Here is a 22,890-nt window from a genome sequence, read left to right as displayed (position 1 = left end):
CAGGAATCTTTACCTGTAGACAATGCATCTTTTTAATTTATTTTTCCAGGACCTGAATGAATTAATGTTTGAAACACAACAGAACCTCAGAAAATATCTCAGACATGAATGCTAGTGAGAGAGGAGACTTTTGTTAGCCTTCCTTTTCTAAATCCTCAAGACTCTATCCTAGCAGCATTGGAGGTTGGGTGATGTTCTTTGGGAGCTTATTACTAGTATGATCTGTGATCTGTCAGATTTATAGGCAGTGGAACAAGGGGAATATAGAGTGATAATTCCATGTGTATTCTTATTTGCCCTGATAAAAATCACAGTTCCATCCATTTAGCTGCATAAATATTTTTGAAATGTATTCACTATTTTTAGTTTGGACTACAAATTGCTTACTCGGATGTCTGAGCAGCCTCTCCCTAACTGGCTTCCTTGCCTTAAGTCTAGTCTCTCCCAATCTATTTCCCACACAGAATGTAACCACAATAATTTTTCCCAGATGCTAAAATTCCTTATTGGGTTCCAAAACTCTTAGACAAAAATACAAGCTCCATAAGACCACTTGTAACAATACTTCTTACAACCCAGCCCTTGTCTGCTTCTCCAGCCTCATGGCTCACCATGCTATCCTGGACCACCTGGGCTCCTGTTAGACTGAATAGCTTTTGGTCCATCAAATCTACCTTATTCCACTTACTTCTAGAGTTTCAGATTTTCTTGGGACATTCTTCCTTTTTACCTTCATTCTCATTTCCTATCTAAATCTTAATTATAATTCAGGTAATAGTGTAGGTATTATTATTTTTTTTTTACAAAGTCTTTCTGATGTCTAAATCCAGGTAAGGAATCCTTTATCTTTCCTCTAGCACCTAGTTCAAGAACTTGCACAAATTGAATATTATTGAATAATTGAATGAACTTGTACATGAAATATAATTTTATATTATCCACTGGATGTCATCTTTCCATGCTTCAGAGAAGTTATAGGATCAAGGTAACTAGAACTCTGGATTAAAAAAAAAAGAAAATAAAATTTTACTAGTTACACATGAGACTACTCCAGATAGTTCAGTGTTTGTTATTACTTTTCAGGTGTACAATAAAGAACTTGGGATCTATGAAATCTTAGTCCTTTCCAGTTCTGACAGCTCATCTGAATTTCTGGGTTCCCATAAGAAGGAAGGCTCTTCTCAAAATGAATTACTAACGAGGGAAATTTGGTGGCTGCTGAAGTTACAGTAGAAAAAACTCATTTGTGCTTCTGTGAGGAGGGAAGTCCCTCTGCCATGTCAAAATGAGTGGTACCTCTAAGTCACTGGCAATGATCTGACACACCAGAAATAGATTTCTGGAACTATCATGGAATTTGGATCTGGTTCCATGACAAGTGTGGGTCCAGGAAGACAAGCTTTTAAGTATTGTTGTCAGGCACTTTATCTTCTTGTGGGTTGTAAGGGTGACATTTATTAGTGATTCAGCAAGGATGCCCTATTTTTAGGCCTGAAGTAATAGTGCAACATTTCAGAGAATGGGAGACAGGGGAGGAAGGGATACCAGTTCAAACGAGTCTCTTTTTATTTATGAATTCTGTGTTGATTAATTTTACATTGACCGTATTTCATTTGGGACTTAAAATAGATCAGACCTCCTTCTTAGATCCCTCATGAGTCAAAAGAGACCAAAATAAGGTTTTAGGTATGTATCACCAAATAGTGGGTGTGTAATGTTTGGGGTTTTGCTTAGTATTAATACAGAGTGTAGAAAAATATATCATTCCTTCCTTGCAAGTGAGTCAAAGACTTAGGGGTATATCCTTAAGAAACTTGCCTTGTCTCCTGTTACTCTTATAGAGAAATAACTATAGCCTGACCAGTTATTTCTCATGTATAACATTGGCCATAAGAAGATCCAGGCAGGAGAATGGATCACTATGTCGGGATGAATCACTACCTCTCGTGAAAATTGGAGAACTTAACTTCTATGACCACTCATCTTCTGAGTTCAGGAGATCTGTAAGAGTGAAGACTCATCTCTAAATAAATTCTAATGAGGCCAGTTTGGTGACTGATCAAGCCACATACAAACTTTTTTCTTATGTTGTGTCAGTAGTGTTACTTGTGACAAATATGTTATTACTGGCATATTTTGATATTTGATAACTAGAGTTTTTTTCAGATGAAAACTAAACCCTATAGTTAAGAATAATTTATTATATATTTTAAAACAGAAGATAGGATTTTAAATGTTTCCAACACAAAGGAATGATAAATGCTTGAGGCAATACATATGCTGATTATCCTGATTTGATCATTTCATATCATGTATGCATTAACATATCACATTCTAGACCATAAATGTGTATACATATTATTTGCCAGTTAGATATAAAAAATACAAATAAGCTGGGCATGTTGTGCATGCTTGCAATCTCGGAGGCTGAGACAGGAGGATTGCAAGTTTGAGGCCAGTCTCAGCAATTTAATGAGAATGTCTCTCAAAATAAAAAATAACAAGAGGACTGAGAATGTAGGTTAGTGGTAAATCACTCCTGGACTCAATCTAATAATAGTAATAATAATAATAATACTCTAAGAATACATATTTATATAAACCCAAACTAAGAGTGACAAGAACTGGACTCCTCCTCAAATAGAGTAAGCTTGAGTCAATTATTTCAAATATTTGAGCCTTAATTTCTTCATCTTTAAAATGAGAGTAATATGAAACAGGCACAGAGGTTAGGAAAATATGCCACATGGGTTGAAGGAAGATTGATTTGAAGATTAAAGAAAGTACTTCATGTATTGCATTGAGCTTTTGTTTATGCTAAAGTGGTGCACAAACAAATCTTAGTTCATCCTCCCACATGGCCGTGGTGGTGTGGATGTTAAAAGGAAACTGTTACTCTATTATAGAGAAATAACTGTCACCTGCATAGTGGTGAAGTGCAATCAAGCCTTAATGAAAGTGCATAATAAGTGAGGCCCAATCCTATCGGGAAGCTTAAAGATGTGTATATCTGCATGCTTTTCAGGGAAGAGTTTGTTAACTGAACTTAACCATGGTATTCACTTTAAAAACCCCTGCTGACTTCCCTAATCTTTAGAGATGAACTCATCCTCTTTATTCACATTTTTTTCTTATGATTGTTAAACTCCCTTGTCACAGTCCTCAAACATCACCATGGTGCTTTGCTCTTTTCTTCTCACACCACACAGGCATCATCGTCATCACCAATTTCTTTAACAACATTTGTTGAAGTCCACTGTTACACAAGGCAGCACGTTCGGCAATGCAGGTAACACCTTTGGTTATATGCTAGGGTGTCTCTGCCTGGAGTCCTTTACCCTTTGAAGACCTTAGAGATGCCATAAATTCACATTAAAATTTATTGAAAACTCATAGGCTTCTCTCTCACTTGGAATCCAGAGTTTAGGATGTGCACAAATATCTTTATGGACCAGGGGATGCTTCTTGACCGTTTTTGTCCTGTTACCTTGAGAGAAAAAAAAAAAATGTGACTCTCTGAAATGCCATGGAAATGGGTGGATTATGCCGCTGATGATACCGAATTTGAATATCTTTTTGGAGGACGAAAAGGATTTGAGCAGTAGAAGCTCTTACAAACAAAAGAGATTATTTTAATTTTTCACATCCTCTCAGCATGAATGAAATAAATTCCAACATAGCCACCTATTATTTCATAGGAGTGCTGAGCATTCATTTTTTTTTTTACTTCTTATTATTTACGATTCATGGCTCAGGAGGTAGTCTTGAAATTCACATTATTTATCACTGTTGCATGTGGAGAATAACAAGCAGTTTGCAATATTAAATAATTCATAGAACTCTTAAATGGACACCCAGGCCTGGCTGTGACACAGTGAAGCCAGTTCTTAATATTCAAAAACTAGGTGGGTGTTGATCACTAAAATTTTAAATAGCCTTATTTTTGTAAAAGTTTTTATAATAATTAATTGTATTTTTTAAAAAAATAAATGAAAATCTTTAGCTTTACTAAAATAATTATAATTTAAAATTTGATAATCATAAGTTAAAACTTGTTTTGCCCCATGATTTTGCTAATTTTGAACATTAGATGAAAAATATATTTGAAAATATATGAAAAAGAAGTTTCACATACTTATGTTTACTTTCATCTGCACTTTTGACAAAAACATTCAAATTTTGAAAACTTTACATGTGATCAGACTTTTGATTCTTTAGATCACTGATGTCATAGAACAAAAATTGTAAAAAACATCTGGATCAAGAAAGATGATCAAGTGTGTATTTGTTGAAAAAATACATAGCAGTTTATTTCTTATGCATGTTTTTTTCTTTTACTCATCCAAACATTACTAATCCATGAATGGAACACTTGGATCTATACAATAATAAGTAAACTTCATGGCTTTTCAAATTTTGTTCTCTCATATCAACGTAACTCATATATTTTCAGTTTTGTCATTTAAAGGTAAATTTGTCAAGAAGAGGGTAGTGAATATATATTAAATTATCATCTGAGAGTCTCACTTAATAATTTTTACATGGTTAAACATATGACATTTGGACTTTCATCTGTGGTCTTCCTAGTCCCTGCAAATGACCATGAAGACACAGGGTCTCATCCCCAGGGAGCTTCTTGTCCACATCCCCCCTTCCCAGCTTCCCTCTGAGTTTCTAACAAGCCTCATTTCCAATTCCACTCCCACTGTGTTCACTGAATTCACCTTTTAAAGGGTCTATAACTCCAGTGGGGATACCATGCTTTATTAATATTTGAAATCCTTATAGAATCTTACACATAATAAGGGCTTAATAAATAATTGTCAATTGAACTGAGTTAAAAGAAAAAATAAATAAAAGAGAAGTGCTGTCTGTCAACAGAAGAAGGTCATTTAAATGCCATTGCCTCTGTGAAAATTGCCTTAGAGATCATCCACCACGATTTCCTGAAATATAAAGTAGCAGGCTGCTGTTCTACAGCAGGACAGGAAACTAGAAAAGATTAGCGATCAGGTAGTCTTATTTGCTATAGATCTCTTCAGAAAACATTTGAAATGAATTCTCAACCTTAGGTATATTGTTCACAACTGAAAATTTAATCAATGTCTCTTGCTTTCTGGCTATAAGATCACTTATTAATTTTTTTTTAAAGAAACAGTATGTAGCTTTACTTTCACAATATGAACCCAGCTTCTTTTCTACAATCTATCATTAAATGAAATAAATGTACTGGGAAAAGCCAGAGGAAGCTTTAGAGCAGTTGCAGTTTCTATGGACAGTAAGACCAAATGCTGGATGGTTAGAGGACAGACTTTGAAAAATCCTTTTGTGACTGATTCTGTTTCCTGCTGAATATGTATTAGAAGTATTAGTTTGGAAACTGCTGTGTGAAGAAAAGAAGCTAGGAAACTATTACAACTGTGTTCCATTGCTCAAAAGATGAAAAAAATGTCATCTTTCCATCTCTTAAGACAACCATATGTTATTTCTTTATTATTTTCCTCACTCCAAGACTGAAGGTCAAACATGATCTCAATGATATTTTTGAAATATTCTAAGTTAAAGCTGGAGAAAAATTGCTACTCAATCTTTAAGAAAGGTATCATGTGAATATAAAATAAAAACAAAAACAAAGGGTCATATTTTAATATAAGATTAGCTATTCTTGTTCAGGAAGAACAGTAGATTACATGCATGACTATTAGCTCTAATTTTTAAAATTGTGTCTGGGAAAAAACTGTTTGAAAAGGCCACCATGGGAGCTGGAAAGAGATGGAAAGGAAAGATTTTAGTTTGGAATTCTTTGTGTGGGTGTGTGCATGGATGGTGGGGTGTATTTCAATTGAAAAGGTTTTATTTAATTAGAACTCTCCCCTCACCCTCCCTCTCCCCCCCACACACAAACACACACACACAGCCCAGAGTCTACATAGTTCTCATTGATTCCCCTTTTCTTTAACTTTCTGCATCAGGATTTTTGGAAGAAGATATTAGTGTTGGTCAGTGAACTGAAAAAGAAAAGAAAAGAAAAAGAATGAATATAGCTGAAGCTTCTTTCCTGGTCCAAAGAAGAGGAGGAAAGAGCTCATACAGGGAGTATGTGAGCTGCAGCTTAGATAATATACATATTGTGCCAAGAACTACTGGAACTTTGAAAGTTTTAAAAATTATTTTTAATAAAAACCTTGAAATTCATTTATAACTCTTGTTTTCAAGACTCAATTGCATTGGGAAATTCAGGTCTAACTTATAATCACATAGTTATTTTATATCAGGTTCTACCCAGTTATTATTTTAAGTGGATTCCTAAATCCCCTTCCCTGACTTCAGTGGCTGGTTCCCACTGTCCCTGCAAATAAACAGGAGGCAAGCAACTGGATCTTCTCACATTCTCAATGTACATAGAGAGATCTTTATCTTCCATAAAGATATTATTTATCTTCATCTTTCAGTTCCCATTCTGACTTGATTTTGAATCTTGCTGGCTCTACTCCTCTCCAAGAATTACTAATGACCTCTACTGCTGGAGGAGGAAAGGGTAGGGGAAATCCTGGGGAATGATATTGATCAATTTTTTTAAAAAAGAGACCTCCCCTTCAGTGGCTCTTTAGTCAATCTAAAATTCCTAAAGAATATTTATAGATTAGACTTCCTTATATTCCATACCAAACTTGTTTATAAAAGTCATGCATGTGCTTGATCAAAAACCAAATATCTAAATTATCAGACATAGTCTGTGTCATTTAGCTAGGATCTGTGAGTCTTTGAAATACTTCAAAGAGGCAGTAGACAGACAAAAGCTATGCTCCTGAGTACTTATTTTTAAAATTTGTTTTTAGTTGTAGTTGGACACAATACTTTTATTTTGTTAATTTATTTTTATGTGGTACTGAGGATCAAACCCAGTGTCTCACACAAGCTAGGCGAGCACTTTTCCGCTGAGCCATAACCCTAGCCTGCCTGAGTACTTATTTACATTACAAGTTGAATCACAGTGTCCTTTGCAGGTGATAATTGGCATCTAAATGTATTCAGTTCATACACAGATATTTATTGTGTTCCTACTATGTAGTATGCATTGTTCCTGACACTGAACATATAGCTATGAAAGAGGCAGTCAAAACTCCTGCCTAAAAATAGACATTATTATTGCTGTGAGTATATATGTGACTGCATGACCAATGTAATTCTGCAACCTGTACAATCAGAATAATGAGAAATTATATCCCATCTGATTCACATGTATGATATGTCAAGATCATTGTACTGCCATGTATAACTAATTAAAACAAATACAAAAATTAGAAAAAAAATTCCTGCCTATATGACATTTATCTTTTGGTGGGTGAAGTAGAGAGTTAACAAATTTTTGTGTCCTTACTTGGTGATGTTGCTTAGTAGGGAGAAAAAAAAAAGCCTGCACCACAAAGGCAGGTTAGAGAAGGAAAACTTCAAATAATGGGACAATTACAATTTTTAAAAGAGATTTCTGTTCCTCATGTTCATTGGCCTAGTATCTCCAATATGGCAACTTGAGAAACACATTCATTTCACTCTTATCTTATTTTGAAAATATTCTGATCAAACTTTTCTGCAACTCAGTTATCCACGTTTTCAATTAAAGAAGTATCTTAAAAAATGAATTAGAAGAACCTCGAGCAATGTCCTGGCCTAGTCTTCTGCAAAATCCTTTCTTAATTTTTATAAGGTAGAGTCATCTAGTAGCCAGTAAAATCTAATTGATTCAATAGCAGTACTCAACATTTGTTTTGCTGATTCAAAACAATTAGAAGGGTGAAATAACCTGACAGAACTTAACAATGTTAACCAATGGAACATATGCAAACTGGTAAATAGCCACTCCAACTGCTAGAGTGATGGATAAAATAGCATTCTAGGGCATTGTAGGAGAAAATCCGAGTTCCTATATAAGTTTAATTATTTTTATAGTGTCTGTTTACAATTTTTTTCCTATAAGCCTATTTATATAAAAGCAGGAAAAGCAAATATTTTTATGCATGCTCCTACAATCAATATGAGTTTGGCCAGACCTGCTGAGTTGGTTCTGTTCATAAATTTAAGGTAAAAGTATAATGCATTTCTTTTGCTGTATTTCTCCTTTACCATGTAGGACTGGAAAGATTCCCTCTTTGGAGAGTTCATCTCCCACTGGTTGGTTTTTGTGCTGAGTGCTGTCGACTGCTCTGAAGTTGATCTCAGGGTTAGCAATGAATTCTGAGGTGGTTGAGTCACTTGGTGGGCAATTGTCATGCAACATTGAAATGGTTGGTGGTTTCCTTGACCATGTCTGCCAACTAGAAATGCCAGAGATTCTATTGTGCTGACTTCAGTACTCATACCTCAAAAAAGGAGAGCAGGTCAGTTTCAAGTTGGAGAGGGCTTCTGTGCATGTCATGCAAAGCAGGTGGGAGGGCTTTGCAGGAACTGATCTGCATGTGAATTTTCAAAGAGGCATGCCATTGCCATTTTCCTTTCTTCAGCATCCTGGACCTTTCTCAAATAGAGAATGGACCCAGTGGGCCAAGTCTTACCTACCTCTCCATGTGTGAGACCCACTAATATTCCTTAGAACATAAGATAAAAAATTAATGCATTGATTTCCATCACAAGTCTCACTTTTAAAAAAAATATTTTTATATGACAGCAGAATGCATTACAATTCTTATTACATATATAGAGCACAATTTTTCATATCTCTGGTTGTATACATAGTATCCACACCAATTCGTGTCTCCATACATGTACTTTGGATAGTAATGATCATCATATTCCACCATCATTAATTATCCCATGCCCTCTCCCTTTCCCTTCCCACCCCTCTGCCCTATCTAGGGTTCCTCTATTCCTCCCATGCTCGCCCTCCCTATCCCACTATGAATCAGCCTCCTTATATCAAAGAAAACATTTGGCATTTGGTTTTTTGGGATTGGCTAACTTCAGTTAGCATTATCTTCTCTAACTCCATCCATTTACCTGCAAGTGCCATGATTTTATTCTCTTTTATTGCTAAGTAATATTCCATTGTATATATATGCCACATTTTTTTTTATCCATTCATCTAGTGAAGAGCATCTAGGTTGGTTCCACAGTTTAGCTATTGTGAATTGTGCTGCTATAAAAATTGATGTGGCTGTGTCCCTATAGAATGCTGTTTTTAAGTCCTTTGGGTATAGATGGAGGAGAGGGACAGCTGGATCAAATGGTTATACTGTTGGTGGGACTCCAAATTGGTGCAGCCAATATGGAAAGCAGTATGGAGATTTCTTGGAAAATTGGGATTGGAACCACAAGTCTCACTTTTTAAAGACTTCTTAAATAAGACAAACCCATCCATCAGGAAAAGCCCTGCCTTTTAAGAATCATCACTATAGACCAGGAGTTCCTTGAGAACTGGCATTATCTTATTGATCACTGTATAATTGTTTTTGGCACTTAGTAGGAACTTAATAAATGCGTGTTAATTGAATAGATAAATGAGAAACATTTGTTGTGCTGCAGTTTTAAATGAGTATAGCTGTACAAAGCTTGCCAGATCCTAGTGAAAAGAATGTGGTTGGCTTGCCGTTCATACTGGGATTCATATCAACTTGGATAACCCTAGTGTCCTCTGCAGGAGAGTGGCTGAAGAACTTCCCAGCAGAACCAGACTGCTGTTGTGCTGAGACCCTTCTTCTGCATGAAGACATTTTTATATGTGGGAGGAGAGTACTTCCTTTGCATGTTTGAGCTATAAAGCTCCCTATCCCTGTCTCTAAACTCTTGTAAACAGTGTAAAAAAGAACAGCATGGAACCCTCCTAAAGAAAGTCAGGACTACTTTGCATTTGTATTCCAGGGTAAGCAAGAGATTCACAAATTCTCCATCTCTGAAAATATTCCCATTTCTGCCTTAAAGAGCTGTACCAAGCACAGCTGAATAAACAAACAAACAAACAAACAAATAAATAACAGAGGTTTGTGCAGACAGGTTGGGGGAAACAGTGAGACTTGCCTCCCAGTGTAGAAGAATATGAAGCAATCTTCACTTCTGAGCCAAAGGCCTCATGCCAAACTTCAGCAGTGCTCTGAGCACCAGTCAGCTATGTGTTAGACACTGCATGACATTCTAAAGGACCTAATGCTTCCCCTTAATTGACTCCAGAAGGGACACAGAGCTTCTGTTACTTCATTTTTTTTCTTTCCTCCTTGTTTTATATCTAGCCTCAAGCCCTGACCCTAAAACCAAAATGCTACTGTGGTTATAAAACCAATAAATAAACCCACAGTGGAGAAAGGACAGGCCTACCTTAGTGAGGATCATTTCTTGCACCTGCGAGGTGCAAGTGTGAGTGTGCTCAGGGCACATGCTGTGGAATGTCTCCCTTGCAGCTTTGATAGCAGGGAAAGAAGGAAGCATTGTGAATCTGTGCATCACTTTTAAAATAAAAAATCTAAAAAACCATTTAAAAATCCATAATCTCTATTGTCATTAGGAAAGGTAATTGATTGTTCAAGTAGACCAACCCAACATTTTATTTGGTGTAAATTTTCTTCTTTGTTCTTTTTCAGAGGCACAAATACCAATGTCTTTTGGTGGACTTTTAGCAAAAGGTAGAAATTAATACAATCAAATTTGCTTTCCTGTTCAGTGTTCATTTCCTGCCACATCTGTCATTTGTGATCAAGATTTGCTCTCTCACACTCTAGGTTAAACATCATTCAGAGGCAGATATTGATGTCCTGTTTTACTAGAAAGATATTGTGTGATCTCCTAGCCGCCTAGATAATGGAATTTCTGCCCCCCCCCCCTTTTTTCCTTTTACCTTTGTGAGACAAAATGGTGCTTCTTGGATACAGGTTTCATTTCTGTGTTTTGTATTGAAGCATAATTGGCTGTCTCACTTACATTTTAAGGGAAACTAATCCCTGGCTAACTTTTAATAATACAACAGTGTAAGCAGAGGTGGTTATAATTCTAACTATTTCAGTATTATAGAGTTAAATAATTGTAGGTTTTCTTTAGCACATATTCTCTCTCTCTTTCTTGTTCTGTGCCAGGTGTTAGTCTATGAACCCTGCATTAATTAATCATTTAGAAGTTAGGAAACCTGTAAAGGTTTGTACAGTAGGTAGTAATCACACCATTCAGGCCATCTGTCTTCAGAAACAGTACTCTTAACCAGACACATAGAGGCCTTGTGGATGCAAAATCCTGGATCAGATATGTGATTTGCAAATATCCTCACCTAACCTCTGGCTTGTATTTTCATTTACCTACCAGAATTTTTCAAAGAGCAGCAGTTTTTAACTATGATGAAATCCAAATGATTAATGTCCTGTTTTATGGATTTTGTTTTTAAAAAAATATTTGATTAGGGGCTGGGGATGTGGCTCAAGCGGTAGCGCGCTCGCCTGGCATGTGTGGGGCACTGGGTTCAATCCTCAGCACCACATAAAAATAAAATGAAGATGTTGTATTCACTGAAAACTGAAAAATAAATATTAAAAAATTCTCTCTCTCTCTTAAAAAAATATTTGATTAAACTAAGATTACAATTTTTTTGTTTAGAAGTCACATGGTTTTAGGTTTTAAAATTAGGGCAATGATCCATTTTAAGTTAATTGTTTATATGGTGAGAAATATTCACTAAAGTTTATTTTATATTTATGGATATACAATTGTTTAAACATCATTTATTGAAGGGACTCTCGAGTTTCTACTAAATTGCTTTTGCACCTCTGTCAAAAATGACTTGTCAGTGTACATGAACAAACATGTCTCTATACTCTGTTCTGTTGTATTGCATTCCATTCATCTATTTGGCCATTTTTATGCCAATGAATTTTTTTAAAAAATTGTAGTTATATAATGATTCTCAAAATCAGGAGGTATTAACCTTTCAACTTTGTCCCTTTTCAAAGTTGGCTTGTCTATTTTAGATCTTTTCTATTTCCATATGAGTATTATAATAAGATTACCAATTTTTACAGAGATGGCTATGATGATTTTATTGAATCTTTATTTGAAAAAAAAGACTTTAAACAATATTGTATCTTTTAACAAATGAATGATGTATATACCTCCATTTATTATACATTTTAAAATTTCTGTAAGTGGTGTTTTATAGTTTTGCATACCCTTTTTCCCAATTTTTATCAAGTATCTCATATATTTGATGCTACTGCAAATGGTTTTGTTTTTTAATGTGAATTCCTACTGTTCATTGCTAGTATATAGAAATGTAATTGACTTTTAGTATTGATCTTTTATTCTTTAACCTTCTTTAAAATTCATTTATCAATTAAGATAATTTTTGTATATAGCATTAGATTTTCTATGAAGATGATCATGTTATATAAAAAAGATTTTTTTTTCTACCTTTTCAGGTTGGAAATCTTTCATTTCTTGTGCTTGTCTTATTGCAGGAGGTAGAATGTGGCAGTTGAATAGAATGTTGAATTTCTACTCTACTTATTGGAGATATCTTGTTTTAATCTTAGAGGAGATGATCCAGGATACTCCATAAATTATGATATATGCTACTAGGTGATTTTTCCCCACAGATCCAGACCCTTTCTCAGGTTAAGAAAATTAATCTTCAGTATTTCCTCATCTCATTCAAACTTTTAAATTTACTAGTATAAAGATGTTCATAAGATTCCTTTACTATCTTTGTAGTATCTGTAGAATTCATAGTGATGTTACTTTTCTTATTTCTAATATTAAAAGTCTGTATTTCTGTTTTTATTTTTAATAATTATAGTGAAAGATTTATAAATTTTATTAAATTTTTCAAAACACTAGTTTTTAATTTCATGAAATTTTTCAATTTTTTTGTTTCATTTTTCCCCCTGATATTTATTATTTCCTTTTTATAATTACTTCAGATTCAATTCACTTTTTCTTTTCCAGTATCTTAATGTAAAAACTGAGGTTACTGATTTGAGGCTGTTCTTGTTTTTTTTTTTTTTTTTCTAGTAAACATAGATGTTTTAGAACTATAAAATTTTCTGTAAGTACTGCTTTTAGAAGATTTCCATAAATTTTGATATATTTTGCTTATGCTTTTGTTCAGTTAAAAGTATTTCATATTTTTAGATATGATTTTTAGATATGATTTTGACTTATGGGTTATTTGAAATGTTAAAGTATCTACATATTTGGCAGTTATATGGAAATATTTCTGTTATGGATTTTCTAATTTAATTTCATTGTGGTTAGAAAGCATACTTTATATTACTGGTAACCTTTTATATTTATTGAGATATTTTAGGGCCCAAAATAAATTTAGTTTGATAAACGTTGCATATGTGGTTGAAAAGAATACATGTTGTATCCTATCTGTGGGTATTTTACTCTATAAACATTAATTAGATCAAGTTGTTTTGTTAATGTTGTTCTTTTCCATAGCTTTACTTTTTGTCTTCTTGTTCTAATTGATTATTGAGAGAAGGATATTGAAATATCTTTTAACTATTGTCTTCTATTTCTGGCAATATTCTTTGTTCTTGCACCTATTTCCCTAATATTGACACTCTAGCTTTTTAAAAAAATTAGTATTAACATGATATATATTTTCCATTCTTTGTTAGTTAACTTACTTGTGTTTTCATGTTTAAAATTTGTTTCTTGTAGGCAGCATATAATTGGCAACCCATTATATATTTTCAGAAGATGGTCATGACTCAAATATTTTTCCTCGTGTGGAAAAGAAATCTACCAGTATGTGACTTCTATCCGGATTTTGTTCTTTTATCTCATAAATCAATCTAAAATTATTCTCTTCAAATGTTTGGGGATGGATATTTATTTTCATCTCTTTCAGGGCTTTCAATCTCTCATTGACTTGATCACTCTCTTCTGTGAGAGTTTCTATCTGTTTTTAACGTGTAGCTCCCAGAAATAAACATCATGATCTAGACGTGATACACCTACCTATAATTGCAGATTACCTAAACCTTTCCAGCATCCAAGTCAGACTTTTGGTTTCTATTGAAATTCTGTCCAGCTAGGTCTCCCTAATCTGATGCTGAGACAATAGGTTTATTGTAATATGGGTGCAAGAAATTTACATTTCCATTTATTAAATTTCACCAACGGTATATCATTAACAATGGTTAGTGTATGGCTGTTTATAAGCACTTTCCCAGACATTATCTCACTTAATCCTTCCAACATGTTGACTTTGGCCCATAGCTGCTGCTTGGCTTCTAAGATCACTCCCAGTTGACAATCTTTCCTCTACTCACTATCAACACTGGAGTTTTCAACACAACCTAAGAACTGAAGTGGGATGGACCAAATTCTCCCTCCTATGTATACAGAGCAATTTCCTAGGCAAGGGGGATGCAGTGATGTACAGTGTGGTCACTGTATGAACTGAAACTATGTAGCGGAGTTGAGAGAAAGCAAATAAGAGCCAATGGGAGATATTTCAGCATATATTAGCAGATTAGAAGATTAGCAGCATATATCCCAAAAGAACAATATCTTACCCCAAATGTATGTAAGTGTTGTCTTTTTTTGTCTGTGTGCCTATAACAGTAGTTAAGTGTGGAGATGAAACTTTCCTCAGATATTTGTCAAGGCACGGATCAGATGGAATACCTGCATTGGACTAACCTCTTTTAGTTTTCATACGTTTGTGTTAGCCTTTTCAAGTTCTGCCCTCACTACTGAGTCTTTCTCACTGTGGAAATATGAAATCTTGTGGCTTAAGGTGGCATTCTCTGATCATTGAGTTGCTACCTGGTCTGCATGACTAGCCTGCCTGTCATGCAGCTGAAGCATTGTTCACTAGGTTACTCTCATCTCCACCTCATTCCAATGCTTCTTTTCCCTATATAAGGATACCACTCTGTCTTGTTTGTTTCCTTGTCATATTTTCACTGTCTTAGGTCATTGATGACATGCAGGACTGGTTTTGATTTTCTCCCTTCACTATAGTTTGAATTCTGCCCAGTTACAGACTATACATATTAGTTTATAGTCTAATATCTATAGATATTAGACTATATATCTATAGATATTAGATTATATTAACACAAGTTTTCAAGTATGCAACTTTAACAGAATATTCTGAGGTTAATTGTCTGATAGCTAATAAACTGCCAAATTTAAATCAAGCAAGTCATATGTTATCTGTGATATGTCTTCTATTTATATAAGAAGCACACTTTAACATCAAATACAAACGTAAGTATAGCTGGTTTTCAAAAAACTTCATAAATAATGCCTAGAATTTGTTATGTACATTTTGCATTAGGCATAGCTAATATTCCTACTGAAATCATTTAGACACTCTTACAGCTCCTAATACTTTAAATGAGGTTATTAGTTAAGGTAGTCTTATCAGAGTGCTTATGTGTGTATGTGTGTGTTTATGAATGCATGTGTGTCTCTGAGGGGAAAATGTGTCTTCATGTGTGTATGTGCAGGTGTGTGTGTATATAGAGAAGACAGAGTATGAGGAAAAACCTTACTTCTGTAAAGCCTCCATTCCCTATGTTAGTTCAACACTAATAAATGTAAATCACAAACAAAAATAATATGAAGTACTTCCTATTAGTACTAATAAAACAACAGAATAAAGATATAAGCATAAATGCAAAAGCCCTCTCTTATAATCCCTTCATTCCCACTCTTACCATTTAGGTATGACTTACTAATAGTTTTAACAAACTTAATAGGTACAAAACAAAGTGTAGTTTTTAAAAGTTGAAAAGCAATTGCTGATGTCTGCTGAAATGGCTCATCTTATCACTATGTTTACCCTCAGGAATGGATATGGATATTTAATTGAACCTGCACATTTATTTGCTTTCTTCATCAACAACATTCCTTTCCACATGAGTAGACCTCTGCTTTGCATGCCAATCAAGAAGCATAAATTATCTAATTTTTACCACAGAACTACTCTTTATAGTAAGAATTTTTACTTGCATTGACAGATATAGAAAGGAAACTTCAGGTGGTTGAGCAATTTGCTGTAGGCTATTCAGCTAGATATGGTAGAATCATGATCCTGATCCAGCTGACTGCACAGCCCACATTTTCCCACTCCTGTATTGCTTCTCCAGTCGCTCCTGGATTCTTTCCTTCCTGTTCTGTTTACACTGTGACTCATAAACCTGATGACCTCTTCTCTATGATGATTCCTGATAACTACCTTAATACTATATAGCATTTAATGGACAACATTTCCAATAAAATGAAAGACTTATTAGTGAACTTTGTATTCTAACCCTTCCTTCCCAGAACTTAGAAGAATGAGTGAATCCTTCTTCTGTTTCAGGGGAAGCAGTTGAACAATGACTTAGCCAGCTTATCTATTGGCATTTCCACAAAAGCATAAATCCATTTCTGTATCAAGTTTGGTAGTCCTGTGTCAGGCCTATATTGCTTAATCATATTCTGCCTCCAGAAACTCCTTGTTGAGACTCATATTTCTGCATTCTCTAAACAGTCAGAATTAAGAGAGGAACCACCAAGTGTTGCTCAGGGTCCTGTCTTAGGAGAGTTAAGAAATGGTGGCCCTTCTTGGTCACCATAGGTGTTCTAGGCATATATCTTGGCTTCTGCTGCAATAAGAAGTCCAGCTTCATTCATGACTTGGTGTTGCTGTTTATAAAAAGGAATCCCTGTTGAATTTAATTTTAATTTGATGTCATTGTATTATGATCCTGATAAAACATTGATCCGGATCAATATCCTAAACAGCATTGAATTTACTGTGCTTTGATAAATGAATAATAGGTTTCTTATTTCCATTTTTCTCTACTCAGGCAAAGTTCAGGGTCTGTGGTTCTTTCTTAGAGTATCTCTAGAAAACGAATATAAACAGCATCTGTAAAAGTCCTGTGGCAATGAAATGCATTTCAAATCCAAAGGATCAGAAGAAATCCAGAATGGTAAGATTGTAGTATATGGTAGAGGCAGGATCACTGGACAAAATACAAGTCAGTTAAATTTAAAAAATTTCAGATAAATAACAAACACTCTTATATTAAAAGTATGTCTTGTATTGCATCTATATGACATTTGTCTGAAATTCAAATTTAGCTGGGCATCCTGTATTCTTATATTTAAATCTTACAGCCCTAGAAAAGATAAAAGGAAAGAAGTATATAGAGGGGCCTCTCTATGCTAGATTGAAGGAGGACGACTTTGTGTAAACAAGGTGAGGAAATGGTGAAATTAAGTCTAGGCAAGCTTGGAGACATTCAGGTGTGAAATGTTTAAGAGACACTATGTGAGCTGGGGATAGGAATGGAAGAATGTCAGATTGAATAAGGGTGAATGCTTGTTTTTTAAATGGAAAAGTTGTATGTAGATGTAGGAGTCAAATGATAGAGTCCAGTTGAGAGTTTCATTATACAATTGAGAAAAAGAAGGAATATCAAATATTTATAGCTTATGATAAAATGAAAATATTATGGAGTCTAAAGAGATTGGGTTTAGAAGAAGTGACAGGTTCTCCACAGTAACAGAAAGGCAGAAGAATAACAAGGGTTCCATGTGGGTAGTTTTGTGTATTAAATATTAGGGAAATATTTGAAAATTCTCATCTGATAGTTTCTGCCTTCTCTTTAAACTAAAGCATATTCACACAAATTCACACCAGGAGGAGCAAGATTATTTAGAGGTTGTAAGTTGAGAAAGGCTTTACTTAGTCACTGCAGATTTGATTGAACAACGCAAGAAGATGTCAATCAGGGTTAGTGGCCCGTTTGAATTTTAATCTCAACAATTTCACAGTCTTCCCTTCTCTCACCCTTTCCCTCCCACCACTCGTCCCTGTTTAATGTTGATCTTCTTCTCATGCTCTTCCTCCCTGCTCTGTTCTTAGTTGCTCTCCTTATATCAAAGATGACATTTGTTTTTTAGGGATTGGCTAGCTTCACTTAGCATAATCTGCTCTAGTGCCATCCATTTCCCTGCAAATGCCATGATTTTGTCATTTTTTAGTGCTGAGTAGTACTCCATTGTGTATAAATGCCACATTTTTTTTTTATCCATTCATCTATTGAAGGGCATCTAGGTTGGTTCCACAGTCTAGCTATTGTGAATTGTGCTGCTATGAACATTGATGTAGCCGTATCCCTATAGTACGCTCTTTTAAGGTCTTTCGGGAATAGTCTAAGAGGGGAATAGCTGGGTCAAATGGTGGTTCCATTCCCAGATTTCCAAGGAATCTCCATACTGCTTTCCAAATTGGCCGCACCAATTTGCAGCCCCACCAGCAATGTACAAGTGTGCCCTTTTCCCCCACATCCTCACCAGCACTTGTTGTTGTTTGACTTCATAATGGCTGCCAGTCTTACTGGAGTGAGATGGTATCTTAGGGTGGTTTTGATTTGCATTTCTCTGACTGCTAGAGATGGTGAGCATTTTTTCATGTACTTGTTGATTGATTGTATGTCCTCCTCTGAGAAGTGTCTGTTCAGGTCCTTGGCCCATTTGTTGATTGGGTTTGTTATCTTATTGTTTAATTTTTTGAGTTCTTTGTATACTCTGGATATTAGGGCTCTATCTTAAGTGTGAGGAGTAAAAATTTGTTCCCAGGATGTAGGCTCCCTATTTACCTCTCTTATTGTTTCTCTTGCTGAGAAAAAACTTTTCAGTTTAAGTAAGTCCCATTTGTTGATTCTTGTTATTAACTCTTATGCTATGGGTGTTCTATTAAGGAATTTGGAGCCCAACCCCACAATATGTAGATCGGAGCCAACTTTTTCTTCTATCAGACTCAGAGTCTCTGATTTGATATCAAGCTCCTTGATCCATTTTGAGTTAACTTTTGTGAAAAAACAAGGGAGAGAAATGAAGTACAGTAGATGGGGTAGAGAGAGAAGATGGGAGGGGAGGGGAGGGGGGATAGTAGAGGATAGGAAGGGCAGCAGAATACAACAGACACTAGTATGGCAGTATGTAAAAACGTGGATGTGTAATCGTGGATGTGATTCTGCAATCTGTATAGGGGGTAAAAATGGGAGTTCATAACCCACTTGAATCAAATGTATGAAATATGATATGTCAAGAGCTTTGTAATGTTTTGAACAACTAATTAAAAAAAATAAAGAACAGAAAAAAAAACAATTTCACAGTCTTAAAAATGCTACCTTTGCTCAATGAAGAAAAAAATGTAAAAGAGGACAAAGAAGAGGAATTAATCAATTGAGGTAGAAGGGAAGAGTCCAAGCAGGTATTAAAGAGGAGCAAGCAGCTCTGCTGATCTGACCTTGAGAAATGGTTAGGATTTTCCTTTCATATCAAAGGTATAGAAATGGAGTATATTGCTTAGTGTATAGGAAAATAGAAGCAGAAAATAAAAGGTCTATTATTTAGTCTCCATTGTGCCCATAATAAGCTTAAATTCTTGCTTTAAGGTAACAGAAAAAAGATTATAAATGTTCTATGAATTTACAGGAAAAAAAATTACTGAAGGTTCTGATAGTTGAAAAGTCTTCAGAGAAGAAGGACTACACTTGGTAGAGGGGTGAGGCCTTCTAAACTAGAATCACTGTGGAAAAGTCCCTTAGGAAAGACAGCACCTGGATAGGTCAACTTTAGCTCAGGCATGTTCTTCAGATATCTCTGTAATTTTTTTAATATTGAGTTTTTATGCCTATAAAACATCTATATTCATCTTTTCATCCTACTAATGTAGACATTTGAGATTTATAATCTTCCTAGAAAGCCAACCATATTTATATTTCTTTTCTTTCTTTCTTTTTTTGTACTGTATCTTTATTTTTTTATTTATTTTTATGTGGTGCTGAGGCTCGAACCCAGGGCCTCACACGTGGTAGGCTAGCCCTCTATCACCAAGCCACAACCCCAGCCCTTACCATATTTATATTTCTTTCAACTTTAAAGTTTTCTAGGGACTTTCTTGCCCTTGGACATGGAGGAACTCAAAATCATGAGCTCATCCAGAAAATATGTTTGGAATCACTGGATAAGCACTGTGAGTCAGTGATGTTAAAGATGGCACCAGATGCTATTTGATTCAACATCAAATGGTAGGGCCAACCATGGCTCCACAGGAGAGAGTCTAGAGGGAAAAGTGAGTGTGGTGGCAGGAAGGTTAAGGATAACTCCCCATGGGGGCAGAGAGAGGATAGATCAACTGTGGTCTCAGACTTAGGGGATATGTCTATCTTCAGAATTTCATTAATATTTTAACCTGAATTTATTCTTTTGTGATTTTCCTAATTTTTTTAAAATCTCTTTCAAATGTATGCACTCCTGTAAATCTTAAATGTGTTTGATGGATACAATACACTCTTCCAGGAGTACTCACAGTGTCATATTTAGTTATTTCCCTGATTATGAAAAACATCACTCTGGGTTTTTAATATTTTCACTGGTCTGCAGTTCTGTGAGGATAACCAGAGACTGTTAATTTTTGGCTTTGGTATAGTATGAAATTAGTAATTTAAAAGACTATCCTTTATTCTGATATTTAGATCTTTCTACTTGTTTGTTGTTGTTGTTAAAACGTCCTTATTTTATGAAGTGATAGCATTCAGTTGTAAAGTTTTTGAAATTTTGTTTTCTTGTTTCTAATGTCCATGCACTCTAAGAATTATTCTTCCTGTTACTAGATCTATGACCTTTGGAAATCTGAAAAAATGCAGTTGTTACAAAAATTTGCAAATTACTCCTCAGACCACTGAAGTCTATCATCAACAACATTATTTTGAAGGCCTTGCTTGTGGACTCTGGGTTGGAGAGTCTCTTTTGCTTGTGATTTGGATACATGACTATCCTCCAGATGAATAAAATCCTGTTGAAATCAATGAAGTCTGTCACTGGCAGGAGTCAGAAGCTCTTCTCTTGGAGAGGGCAGGGTGCCAGACGTGATGGCAAAGCACCAGCTCACCTCCTTCTGCAGGGAAAGAAAACAAAACAATAACAACCTCCTAAGACCATGAAGCATCAGTAGCTCTGCCAGAAAACACATTGTCTCTCATTTTTTCCTTCTCAGGCAATTAGTGGCGACATGTTTATGAGGGTAACTCCATCACATAGACATAGCCACTGTTCTGCAGTTGTCTTCCCTGAGATGGTAGGAGTCCTGGGCTCTTACCTTCATGAAATCTGAGACAAATTCATGCTTTCTTCCATTGTTTGTAAATTGTTCTTTAAAATTGGTAGGAAAAATTGGCATTGTCTACTTGTATCAGGAGAAGTCTGATTATTTTGATTTATCCTGTCAATATCAGCTCAGGACAGTCTTGCTGAAATTTATGGGTGATAATAAGAAGTCTTTCATTTTAAGTAGCATTAAAAGAATTGGATTTCTATCACTACAGAATCATTCTTGTGTTACACTAACATAAGGGGATAGTGAATCTGGATTCTTACAGAGAGCTAGTGAGGATGAAGACGGGCATTTACTCATGGTTATGAGACAAGCAACTATATAAAAGTGGGCCATTTCTACATGGATTGTGGCCTTGTTTTTACCCTTTTGAAAATATCTTTTCATCTTAGCCTTTACAACAGCCAACCTAACATACCAATATACTTTCTCTAAAAAATATTCTGGAAATATGCCACTTGAGGAGGTTATGCTGAGGAGGAGCCAAGTTACACTTCTAGAGACCCATGTCCTCCTCCTATTTCTCTTTCAACCATCTGGATTTATAAAAAAGACATGATTGGATTCTTCCTTTACCTACACCTTTAAAAAAAATCTTCTTTCTTAAAGAAATACAAAGTATTTCTTGCTTCAGGATTTTCTTTTGCCTGAAAATGTCCACAGGATAATAAATACATCCATAATTATTTCATCATCATCGCAAATTAATTATCAACTATGTGTGACAATTATTGACTCACATTTATTTAGCATGTACTATAGACTAAATATGGTGCTGTCCCTCGAATGTTATCAGTTGGTGGATGGATGCCATACCTAAAATGTGACATAATATGTGAGGCAGTGTATATAGACTCTGATGTGGACACACCTAGTACAAATTCACTCATTTATTATCTTGAAATGACAAAAGTTTACTCTCTCCCAGTCTCAGTTTTTTCTTCTTTACATTAAGCACAATGTGACCAGCACTGAAGGGTTGCAGCCAGAATCTGAGAGCATTTATGTGGTTCTTGGCACATGGTGAGACTGAAAAGACCTGAGAGTTCAGAGTGCCTTTAAAAGGGAGACCCGGGGAAGCAGCACAGGAAGCTGCTACACAGACACTGACCAGTCAGATTTTGAGTGAAGAATGATATTTCTGTGAGTGTAGGAGGGAATGATCAAGGATTAAATATATGTAGGGTGGGGGTATTGTTTGTTAAGGGCAAGTATGAGTTAAACCTATTCAAAGTAATATCATATATGATGTTATTTACTCCTCCCTGTATATAAGCAACAGGAGAAATAATTTCTTTTTTAAAGGTGAGAAGTTGAGACTGAGGGACTTTAAATGTTTCCTAAGGTAGAAAAAAAGAGGGTCTTGGATTTGAACCACTTCCAAGTTCATGTGCTTTCAACTAGGGCAGGCTAGTGCTATGGATACTAACTTACACTGTGGACCACCATTTTTGCAGTGTGCATTGAGCCCATCTAATTTGGGTCTTAAAAATGAAGATTGTTTTCATTTCTCAGTGGAGGGGTGGGTCTCAACTCATCCGGAAGGTATTCCATGGGAATGCTGCTCAGTCATGGTGCTGCTGCAGGAGCCTGGAGCAAAGGGTGCACTACCTCCTTCCCTCTGCAGGGACATGTTCCTGGACTGGGGTTTGCCCAGTCATGATCCCCAGCATTCAGGAGCTTACAGGCAAACATGAAGGAGAGTAAGCTTCCATGCCTGTTGCTTGTGGCTCCATTCTCTGATAGAAAATGGTGGGACCCATACTGAAAGAAGAGGCGGGGTG

The sequence above is a fragment of the Marmota marmota genome, unplaced genomic scaffold (assembly GCF_001458135.2).
Source record: "Marmota marmota marmota unplaced genomic scaffold, marMar, whole genome shotgun sequence".
NCBI lineage: Eukaryota > Metazoa > Chordata > Mammalia > Rodentia > Sciuridae > Marmota > Marmota marmota.
The sequence above is the reverse complement of the archived record's forward strand: the minus strand, read 5'-3'. Positions refer to the sequence as shown.